This window comes from Diachasma alloeum, unplaced genomic scaffold (assembly GCF_001412515.2).
Source record: "Diachasma alloeum isolate Michigan unplaced genomic scaffold, Dall2.0 Dall_scaffold_00900, whole genome shotgun sequence".
NCBI lineage: Eukaryota > Metazoa > Arthropoda > Insecta > Hymenoptera > Braconidae > Diachasma > Diachasma alloeum.
This window is the reverse complement of record NW_021681018.1, coordinates 44,080-55,729: the sequence shown is the minus strand read 5'-3', so window position 1 is coordinate 55,729 and position 11,650 is coordinate 44,080. Positions and strand designations below refer to the sequence as shown.

The 11,650-nt window shown below is 35.7% G+C and overlaps 1 long non-coding RNA gene across 1 annotated transcript; it reads right to left on the bottom strand.

Moving 5' to 3' along the window:
- Positions 1 to 804: 804 nt before the first annotated feature.
- On the bottom strand, positions 805 to 3,164 carry LOC107045252. Its single transcript, XR_001461420.2, has 3 exons — positions 2,755 to 3,164; positions 2,436 to 2,631; positions 805 to 2,328 (listed from the first exon to the last, which is right to left on the bottom strand). It is a non-coding gene; the product is annotated as an uncharacterized LOC107045252 (long non-coding RNA).
- Positions 3,165 to 11,650: the final 8,486 nt, after the last annotated feature.

Here is an 11,650-nt window from a genome sequence, read left to right as displayed (position 1 = left end):
CCAGAAATCGGTATAAATCTCTTGGCTTTTTATTCCATAATAAATTTATCAACAAAAGAGCAAGAATCATTTGCTATCTATTACTCATCAGACCTTTACTGACATATGGCTGTGAAATTATATGGAATATGGGTGCTCACCAGATGGAACGATTGAGATTATTCGAGAGAAAATATCTAAGAGCTTGCCTTTTCATGTACAGATCTCCACACTCCGATTATCAGCGTAATGTGAGTAACAAAGCGCTATATGATAGAGCGGAAATTCCGAGGATAGATAACATTATCCTTCGATTGGCCAGGAATTATTATAATAAAATTAAAAACATCAAAAACGATACTATAAATGCTTCAACTGAATTCCCAGTGGAGGAGGCAATCGAACGGGCCAGATGCAATGACATCAAACCCCAATATTTCATTCAGTACCATAGGATGGGCCTGTTCCAAGATGAATGGAACAGGCCCATTTTATTCCATATTAAAAGACACAAGAAGTCCAAAAAATTCCTTTAGATGATCTTGAGTCTAAACCATTTGTTTATTCGAGAGTTATTCCAAGAGTAGATATTGATAACTTTGATAGAGTAAACAAAAATTATTGGTGGCTAGATGCCGATGATAGATTTATTAGAGAGCTCACTGCTCGTCAAACAATTTACAAATAGCTAAATAAAAATAAAAATAAGCATTATCAAAGAAATAGATATCATAGGAATAATTTCCGTCCTCCTTGAATATTTTCATAACTATATTATTATTAATAATCAATACGCAGACTGTGATTGCGAAAACAATTACAAAATTATAAATACAGTCTAATTTATTTACTTTATTATACAGTTGCTTTATACCAAGAATTTACATATTTGTAAGTGTTTCTTCTATTAAAAGTTTCACAATAGGTAATTTTTTGAAAAAAAAATTACATTAATCATCCCTTCTACTGCGGATACCCTGTCGTGCCTTTTTTTTTCAATTACAGCAAAATCTAAAAAAATTTTCCTTTTTTTTTAGGCACATTAGTATGTGTACACATTCATTTATCAATAGCATTGTTAATTGCATTCCAAAAAATATTATGTTATTATGAAATCAAATTTACAAATACAAAATTAAACCTGAGAGTCACTAATGGACCATAAGTTTACGAAATCGTATGAAAATATTTTACATATAAGTTTTTCAATTCTAGTTTTTAAGTTATGTAAATATGTAAATAATGTTTGTTAATGAATAAAAACCAAGTAAAAAAAATAGCTGCCAAGTAAACAATGAAAAAGTAAAAGAAAATTAAAAAATTAAAACTTAGGTGTGCAATGGTGTACATTAGAGCATAGTAAAACTCAGGAAAAACTCGGTAACAGTCATAGGAGAGTAGTCGCACTCAATACAGCGTTCTCAGGGTACATAAATTACAAGCGATAAATCATACAAAGTAAATAAATCAGGTTCTCACTCTCATACAGTTCGCGACAAAATAACAGAACAATTTCAGAGATTTCCAATCACAACAGCAGACTAGGTCTAACAGTACATTCTCATTCAGATCATCAAAGGTTGTATTGGTTCTGCGAAGGAAATCAATGCGAGGAAGTTGAGTGGTGGGACACCGCAGGAGGAAATGGGTTAGGGAGTCAGGTTCGTGGAGGCAGCAGAGACCACAGGTTTTGCGAGGGGAAATAACCAGTCTTATAAAAATGATCAAAATAACACTAATCGTAATATCCTAATCTACACTGCCTGAAGTTTCTGTTGATTGATTATTCAAATAATTTTGCAATGAAAACTTCAAATCTTCTCTTGTGCAATTTGATGACGCCTCGCGTACTAATTGCACAACGCGCATTATATTTTCTTTGCCTTCTTCATCTTTTGTGAGCACATTATGATATTCGCTTGCGAGAGACACGACTCTTTCAGCGATATCCTTTGTGACATGAAGAGATTTGAGAATTTTTGAAGTTTTCGCAAAATCATCTCTCATCTCCCACGTGGCTAGGTCAGTGTCCAAAAAACTTGTATCGATTCTTAATATTTCAAAAAATTTCATCGTATTTTTCGTAACAAATGAATCTAAGCTCGACTCTTGGACCAATTCCGGGTTCTTAACCCCAGTTTCCCACCTCTTTCTATCATGATTGAGCGCAGAACGAGATTTGATGGCCTGGCACATCTTTCGTTTGCACTCGACACTTACGTTTTCATCGAAGAAAGCGAAAGCAATCAGTTCCTCCGACAAGTACCAAAGGTGGTTCACAAATTTTTCAAATACAGCCTTGCACATTTTCGAGGAGATACATCCAGAACCACTAGCGTTAGCTGCTAACTGTTTTAGAAGGATCAAATCGTTATTTGGAGCTGCTACTGGATTTGAAGCAGTAAACGAAGCTCTTTGATACAGAAGAACGATAAAAACGCAAGTATCCCTCAAACCTGATTCTTCTCGGGACGTCAAATGGAATTGGTCTCTGAATAGATAAATTTTGAGCGAGTAAATGGCTTTGGACATCCACCTGGCGTGATGAATTGGACCCAAAGCGCGAAAGCGGTTCCCTCCCGTCAGATTTCCACCCAGGAATATTATTACTAGTTCCAGAAATTCCCTGTAGTCCGTCCGGTTAGGTTTATTCTGTAAAGGGAACAAATAAATACAATTTTATGTAATTACTCGTGAAACTTGCACTTGGATGGTTATGAAAATGAAAAATATAGATAATTCATATTCATATAAATAAAATACGTTATAACTAACCTGAAATTGTATCTCAGAAAAGGCAAGGATATTTTATATATCACGACGCAGTGCTCCCTTCACTATATCATCGTGGACTCCGGGTGAAAATTTTCGTTCGTCCACGCTGGCCCAGTGTCCTTGGAATCTTTTGAAAATTTGAACGTCAGGCCCTGAAGTGCACCCCATTGATGATTCAAAAGCCGTTTTAAGGAGAAGTTCGAGAACATGATGACGGCACGCCAGATACAAAAGATTCCTCTCAAGAAGTTTCTCGAGCAAAACACATGAACCATTTACACCGCCGGTATTACTTGCTGTCATATGGAACACAATGCCGCATACATCGTCAGCAACGTCCCATTCCTTCAAATAGTTATAAACTGCCTGCGCTTGTGCTTCTCCGGTGCCTCTCTTGAGTCTACCAACACCAAGCAATTGATGCCACTGCTGAGGACCTGAGAGCAGAACTGGAAGTACATCGATCCTTTCAAATTTATTTTCTGGTGAAGGTTGTGATTTTCCGTCCCAGTGAGTAAAAAAGATATCGATATCGGAAGATGCCTTTTTCGAATTTTCTCGAATCATGTCATTCAACGTTTCTCGATGTTGCCGCCGATTCCGGCGGATTGTTTCACGGCTCAAATAGACATCATCGAGATTTACGTTGGCGGAACTCAGAGTGCCGGCTAATACACGTGCGCCATCCCGATCGCTAAGTTTGGCTCTATCCAAAATCGCCGTAATATCTGGGTTCATGATCCGGCATTTGGCTCCTGAGGGTGCCAATTTAACTGCATAGTTTTTGTCCCTACGTATACTGTCGTCCAGAGTTTCAAACAGTTTCGTGATATCTTCATCCTCGTCAACAGCATAATTGGCACCATTTGCCGCAATTTCACTGGGTTTATCTAGGGAATGAACGCAATGCACAAAAATTAATTAGGAATCGGTGAGAAAGTTTAAAAAAATGCGGCGGGAAAGTTTAATCAGAAGAGCACGTAGGATCATCATATCCATATGCTATAATCCTGGCCACAAGAGACTGGTCTTCGACTTTTATTACGAATTCTTCCATATGTGAGAAGATACAAATGAGGAGTNTTGTCATCCAGAGTTTCAAACAGTTTCGTGATACCTCCATCCTCGTCAACAGCATAATTGGCACCATTTGCCGCAATTTCACTGGGTTCATCTAGGGAATGAACGCAATGCACAAAAATTAATTAGGAATCGGTGAGAAAGTTTAAAAAAATGCGGCGGGAAAGTTTAATCAGAAGAGCACGTAGGATCATCATATCCATATGCTATAATCCTGGCCACAAGAGACTGGTCTTCGACTTTTATTACGAATTCTTCCATATGTGAGAAGATACAAATGAGGAGTTGTAGGGATACTTCGGATCAACCCGAAGATCATTCTTTTGTGGCGTTTAGTATAGGGCGGGATGAACAACTGTACTAGTGAAAATAAAGTATGCACCGATACTAGTAAAAATAAAGTATAAAATTTCTCAATAAAAAAATTGATCTCTTCAAATCAAGGTTGATTTTTCTCCGTATCTTAATTGTGAAGAGAAAGGTTGACAGTTGGAAAGTCCCGGCAGTTGCACTGCCATGCACGTTCTCCGTATCTTACGTGCTGGGGAACTAGACGAACCCTCCATCCCTCCATCCCCAATGGCGGAAACCGGAAAATACTTTTTCATCACTAGTGCGTAAAGCAACGTTTTACGCACGCTTTGCGTGCGCAAAACATAGCTTTGAGCACTCTGTGATGAAAAATAGGGTTCGATTTATATAAATATGCACAGCGTACATATACGCCTCCATATACACTACATGTGGCTATCCTACTCGCCTTTTCTCTCAGAGGCCACTGCGTCAAATCGGAGGCGACTAGGTACCTCTGGGTTTAACCCAACTTTTTGAAATGGGCGATTCCACAATTCTGGAGTTCAGGACGCCACGCACACCACACACATTTCGCGATGTTAAAACCCAGAGGGATTTAACCCGGAAGGAGTATGTTTTTCGAGCGGGGGACCGAAAATTTTTCAAAAATCGGAGGCGACTACGTCTGTTTGATGTAGCGGAGGCCAGTTGTAATTGCGTGCAAAATGTATATATAATTATGCATCATGTAATTTATGCCTTAAAAACATCTAAGGTTGACCGAGTAGAATAGCCCAGGGGATAATATAGATGTTGAATATACAGGTCGTAAAATGTCTTTGATTGTGATATTTCAGTATGGTTTTAAACGGGGAGGGCGGGGGGGAGTGGAGATAGTGAGACGAGATGCACAAGTTCTAAAATTGGGAGTCTACCTTGAGTAGCCGTACAGTCAACAAGTGTCCTGATTAGTCCTAGATTTGAATTAACGACTTTCGATTGGAACATTTAAAATAGAGAATACGATAGAAAGCATAAAATAAAAATAGATTCAAGTCAGTTTAAAGAGAATTCTACAAGAAGACTCCAGGTGTGTTATTTTATATGTTATCATCTAAATGTTATATGTTTAAATCGTTCTGGGGAATCTTATTCATTTGGGAGAACTAATGATTATTCCTATTGAAAAATGGAGAGTAAAATAGCTACTAAAAGGCAAATGAATTTAAAACAGGTTGATGGCAAAAAACCTAGACAAGATTTTGAGGAGATGCAGGAAGGAGAAGAGAATGAATTCAATTTACATGATTATTACTTGGGGATGAGAAAAAATAGATACGATAAAAATGCTGTAGGTCCTTTTGTTGTGTACATTTTTGATCAAGATAGAGAAAAACATTTAGGAAGCTTACACGAAATGTCGGTAGCCAAAGATCTTAGACCTTTAAGTCAGTTTATTCAGAAAGTTAAGAAAATCGATAACAAAAAGTTTATGCTTTGTTGTGGTTCTGCCGAGGCAGCAAATAATTTGGTGGAATCTGAGGTGAGAAAGGTAAACAAGAATTAGGTAGCGATTATTCCGGATAATACCGTTAAGTCGGTGGGGGTCATTTGGGATATCCCTGTTGACATCAGGGACAAAGACATTCTCGAGACGGTCTGTCGTTCAGACTCATGTACAAAAGTTTATGCTGTTGAGAGAATTAATAAAAGAAACCCAGACGTAGACAAATCTGGAGATGGTAAGCTATCGTTCATTCCGACACAAATGGTTAAAATTTATGTCCATGGTACTTTTCTCCCTAATTCAATTATAATTGATAATGTAGAAAAAAGAGTCAGGCCCTTTTATCCTAAAGTCAAAAGGTGTTTTAAATGCCTTCAACTTGGTCATAATCAACATGTCTGTAAGGGGTTATAAGATGTAGTAAATCTTCAAGTAATCATAATGCTGAGAAATGTCCCAATGATTATCTACACTGTATTCATTGTCAATCATCTCACCATGATTCTCTTTCGATGATATGCCCCCAGTACTTAAAGGAGAGAACGATTAATAAGGTAAAAGTGGAGAAACGAATTTGTTATAAGGAGGCAAAAGAATTAGTATGCAACTACAACAGAAATTCTGATAATTTACAGGGGAACACAGATATCGAAATAATCCACAATTTAGATTGAAGTGGGGGATCAGAAGGCTCATCGTCGACCGGTACTACAGTAGGAACAACGAGACAGGAAATCCCTCAAGGTCATGTTTTGTTGGATTTGAAACGTACCTTCTTGGTTGAGATAAAGAAATTTCCCAGATATTGAAGGAAATAGTTGGAAATGAGGAAAATATTTTCAATGCTATTCAATCGGCGGAGGACCGTTACAAAGAGTTAGCTTAATGGAGGAGTTGAAAATTTTGCAATGGAACTGTCGGAGTGTTTTAAATAAAAGGGGGAATTTTTAGGGATGGTGGACAAATATGATGTTATTTGTCTTAATGAGACTTTTTTAAAAGATGATATAAATCGGGATATTAATGGATTTTTTTGCGTTACATATAATCAGCCAAAAAATGTTCATGGAGGAGGAAGTATCATTTATATTAGATCATATTTAACTTACAAGAGGATTCTGAATCTCAAATTTCCAGATGGAGTTGAATGGATAGGGATAGAAATTGAGTGGAATGAAAAAAAAATTGAAATCCATAACTTTTATCGTTCGCCAAATGCTTATATTAGAGCTGAAGACTGGAAAAAGTTTTTTGATTTTACAAAAACAACCTTGAATAATGTTTCTGTGTGGAGATTTAAAAGTCCACTCTGAGGAGTGGGGGAGCGAGTTATCAAACCCGGAAGGTGACTGGATATATGAATCAATCCTTGAGAATGAGTTGATAATTTTGAACACGGGGGAAAGAACGAGATTAAATCTTGATGGAAAAATTAGTTGTCCAGATTTGTCTTTGTGTTCACCTGAATTAAAACTGGTTGCACAATGGTATACGGAGATGGACACGGTGGGTAGTGATCACTTTCCAATCAATGTTGTTTTCAGTCTTGGAAAATTTCAGAGACAGATTGATAGACCGAGAATCTCTATTAACGGAGTAGATTGGAAAATTTTTAGAAAAAAATTAGAAAAAAAATTAAATGATGAGATGCTAGAGGTGGAGGAAGATAATTTCCTTAAAACTTATGATGACTTGATTAAAAGTATTGTTAAAAGTTTAGAGGAAGCGGGCGGTAAAATAATAGATAATTCATTCAGACCAAGGAAATATCCAGCCGCCCATTGGTGGAATCAATCTTGTACAGATCACGTTGAATCTCGTAAAGTAAAGTTAAAAAATCTCTTTAACAATTTCAATGAACAAAATTATCAAGTCTATGAAAAATCATGTAAAGAATCTAGGAAAAATATTTTTCGTACGAAAAGAAAAGCTTTTATCATATTCTGTGATACTCTGAATCCTGATATGGCGATCGATAAAATATGGAAATATATTAAAGCTTTTAAAAATAGAAAATTGAATGATACAAATAGACAGAATAACTCTCCGGAAGATACGAAAATAACTGAAACTATAAATAAGGTAGCACCGGAAATTATACCGGAGAATATTGTTATTGAAGATGATAATTTAGGAGAAAATAATATGGTAGATAAAAAAATTGAAAAAGAAGAAGTTATAGCTGCTATCTCTCATGCAAAATCTCATTCTGCCCCAGGAGATGATTTAATTTCGTATAAAGTTATTAAACAACTTCCAGATAAATCGATAGAATTACTTACGAAATTATTAAATATGATAATCAACAAAGGTGAAGTCCCAAATGATTGGAAACGTCAATTAGTAGTTTTAATCCCTAAGCCAAATAATAGAGGATATAGGCCGATAGCCTTATCTTCTTGCATTCAAAAAATACTGGAGAGAATAATTAATAACAGAGTTCAGTGGTTCCTTGAAAATAAACATTTTTTCCCAAATCAATTTTTTGGTTTTAGACGGTTGAGGTCCTGTAATGACAGCTTGACTTCCTTTGTCACTGATGTGAACATTAATTTTATAAAAAAAAAAAGGTTTTATTGGCTGGATTTCTTGATATCGAATCTGCATATGATAATGTTGATATACAGACCCCGGCAAACAAATTGATAAAGATAGGCTTGTCTGGTACCATAGTACACTGAGAAAAAAAAATTCTAAGAAATAGAAATTCTATGATTGATCCAAATCGTTCATCGATTGAATAGTCGCAAAAGAAAATGCTATTGTAAGAAACAAATATCGATTTAATTTTAATGTTTTCGATTGAAAAAGAATGAGATCAGTTGTCTAAACTTTTTTTTTGTTGCTATCTACTTTTCAGTACATACAAAGCAATGTCTGTATTATCAGATATCTTCTTCGAATAAAGCATATAATTATCCAATTTATCAGCGTCACGATATCCCGCAAAAGAATATCTGTTCGATTGAAAGCAGAATTCATAGATGCAATAAAATATTCATTTGGCCTATGAGGAACATATTGTTGGATACTCATTGATGCGAGACTTTCGCGAAGCGCAGTTTCTTGTTTACGACAAACGCAATTCTTCATCATTTGAACTGATTATTTTTCCATTGCAATTGTGAAAAAAAAATTATTTGCGCCAAATCCGAAGCGTTTGAACTAAACCAAAATTGAATTGTATGAAATCGATTTTGTCGCAAAAACAAGTATTTTCTAAATTCGATAGAATAAACAAAATATACTATACTATAACAAAATCGATTTCATACAATCCAATTTTGGTTTAGTTCAAATCGATATTTGTGTCTTACAATAGCATTTTCTTTTGCGACTATTCAATCGATGAACGATTTGGATCAATCATAGAATTTCTATTTCTTAGAAATTTTTTTTCTCAGTGTAAGATTTATAATTAATGTTATGTCGGGAAGGGAACTGAGTTTTCTATTTCGAGATCAAATCGTGCAAAAGAGAATTTCTTCAAAAGGATTAGCACAGGGCTCTATTCTTAGTCCTCTTTTGTTTAATGTGTACGTTAGAGATATTATAGATAAAATTCCGATTAATTCTAGAATATCGTCATTTGCAGATGATATAATGATTTACTCGACTGCTTCCTCATTTGAGGAGGCAGCTGAGGAATTATCAGAAACACTGAGTAATGTGGATAAATGGCTGAGAGATGTCAGACTGAATATTTCTAGTGATAAATCGGTTGTGATGATGTTCTCAAATCAATAGAGAGGCAGGCAATAGAGACAGATTCCGTGATAGGGCTTAGTTTGAAAAAAAAAAGACAACATTAACAAAAAATTTAATGATATCCTAAATGATAACTACAGTAATTATAAAGTATGGGCTACAGATGGGTCTAAAGGAGATAATTCGGTAGGTGCAGCTATTGTAGATAGAGAAGGAAACATCAAAGTTAAAGTTAAATTACCGAATTTTTGCTCAAGTTTTTATGCAGAAGTTATAGCAGTTAAAAAAGCCCTAGAAGTCATCGAAATTGAAGCCTATAATCTGAATTTGTTATGCTCTGACTCATTGAGCTTGATTACTCAGCTGAGAGGTAAAAAATTAGATCCAAAAGCATATAGAGAGGTCTTTAAAATTAAGAACAAAATTTTAGAATTGGGAAGAGAAAATATAAAAATCCAAATCATTTATACTCCGGGTCACAGGGGCATTCAAATCAATGAGGATGCGGATGAACTGGCAAAACTGGCTCGAGAAGAGGGAAAATTGAGTGAAGGGACAAAAGTTTATTAGAGAGAATGTATTCATAATATTAAGGAACAATTGATCTCTGATTCTAACCGATTTTTGCTGAACGAAACGAACCCAGATGGTCGTCATCCTAAGGGAGTGAAACATTTTTTGAATGTTAAAAAGTTTAGATGCAATAAACAGTGGTTTGCAAAAGAGAAATTCTCACGAAACATAATAGGTAGATGCAATAGAATTAACTCAAATCATACTTTACTTCACAGCCATTTATACAACAAAAATATTATATTGAGCCCAGAGTGCAGTTGCGGGGATTTATGGATGGACTTAGACCATGTTCTATGGGATTGTCCAAAATATATTAAAAATAGAAATAAGTTAGCAAATGAGTTAAGATTGTTAAATATAAATATGGGGGATGATTTGCAAAAGATATATTTGAGTAACAATTTCAAGGCAATGCTATGTATTGATAAATTCTTATTAGAAAATAATGTTAAACTGTGATTGTTATTTCATAAAAATTGTTAACCATATTTCATTTGTGTTGTTTAATGATTGGTGTTGTTTGAAAAGAAGATAGTGACGCTTGAGAAGAAGATTGGTATGGCCCTCTTTTGGGTTTAACCACAACCAATAAAAGTTTGGAGGAGATGTGGTGCTTGCCTCTAATGGGATAGAGGATATAACCAAAACGAATTGAAGAAGAAGAAGAAGTTCTGAAATTCGCAGATGCGGTGGAGGCCACAATAGCTCAATTGGCAGAGCACCTGTCGGAGTCTGCCCTAGGCAGTGCTAGTGATCAGACGTGCGTCAGGCCAAACGACGCTCCTGTCTGTTCATCGTATTCACGAAGTTATTTATCTCCCTTAGTTCAACTAATAATGTAACTAAATTTTACAATAAAATGAAAATAATAGAAAAACAATTTCAAGTGTTGAACGAGCCATTATTTGGCAGCTGCATTTTTGCTGATGGTTCGGAATACGAGAAAAGACAGCATGAGTCGTAGGAGAGGCCGCCTCAAGATACTAAACGAGCTCCAACTGGAGCCGATAAAAGCATTTTAAAAACCTGAGATTACATCAACAATAAATCCAGGAAAAATTATTTCTTTGAATTCGGCGTCTAAACAGTCGAAGATCGAAAAAGATCCTGGTGGATCAGTTATCACACAATCAACAGTCGAGCACCATCAAATTTCCTCGAAGTATTCATCGAATTCAGAGGATAATACAGACATTACCGAGAATCCAAACCTCTGGGAAACGCCGAAACGTCACAAAACTGTGACCCCCCCTCGACCTAAAAATACAAGTCCAGCACCAACACCAACAGACAACAGATATAGTGATCTTTCTGACGCCGAAGGTGCGAGCGAGATAGACGAGGAGTCAACCGATACCTGTAGCAACACCTATCTAACGAGGCCTACGCAGAGGACATCAAAAAAGAAGCCCCCACCGATACACGTGTATGGCTTTTCGCTAGCGCAGGTTGCTGACCTTGTACTACAAACAGATAAGAATTTTAAAGGACAATTTTATTTGAAACAATTCGATGAATCATCTCCTGTAACAATTTTTCCTTTCAAAAGTAAAATTTACAAATCAATCAACTATTAATAAAAGAACAAATCCAATTTTATTCTTATACTCCAAAGAGTGATAAAATTAAAACAATTGTTTTGAAAGGTTTATATGGGGACTTCAATGATGAGGAAATTCTTCAAGAATTTAATGATTTTGAATTGAGAAATGTTGTAATTTTAAAAATCAC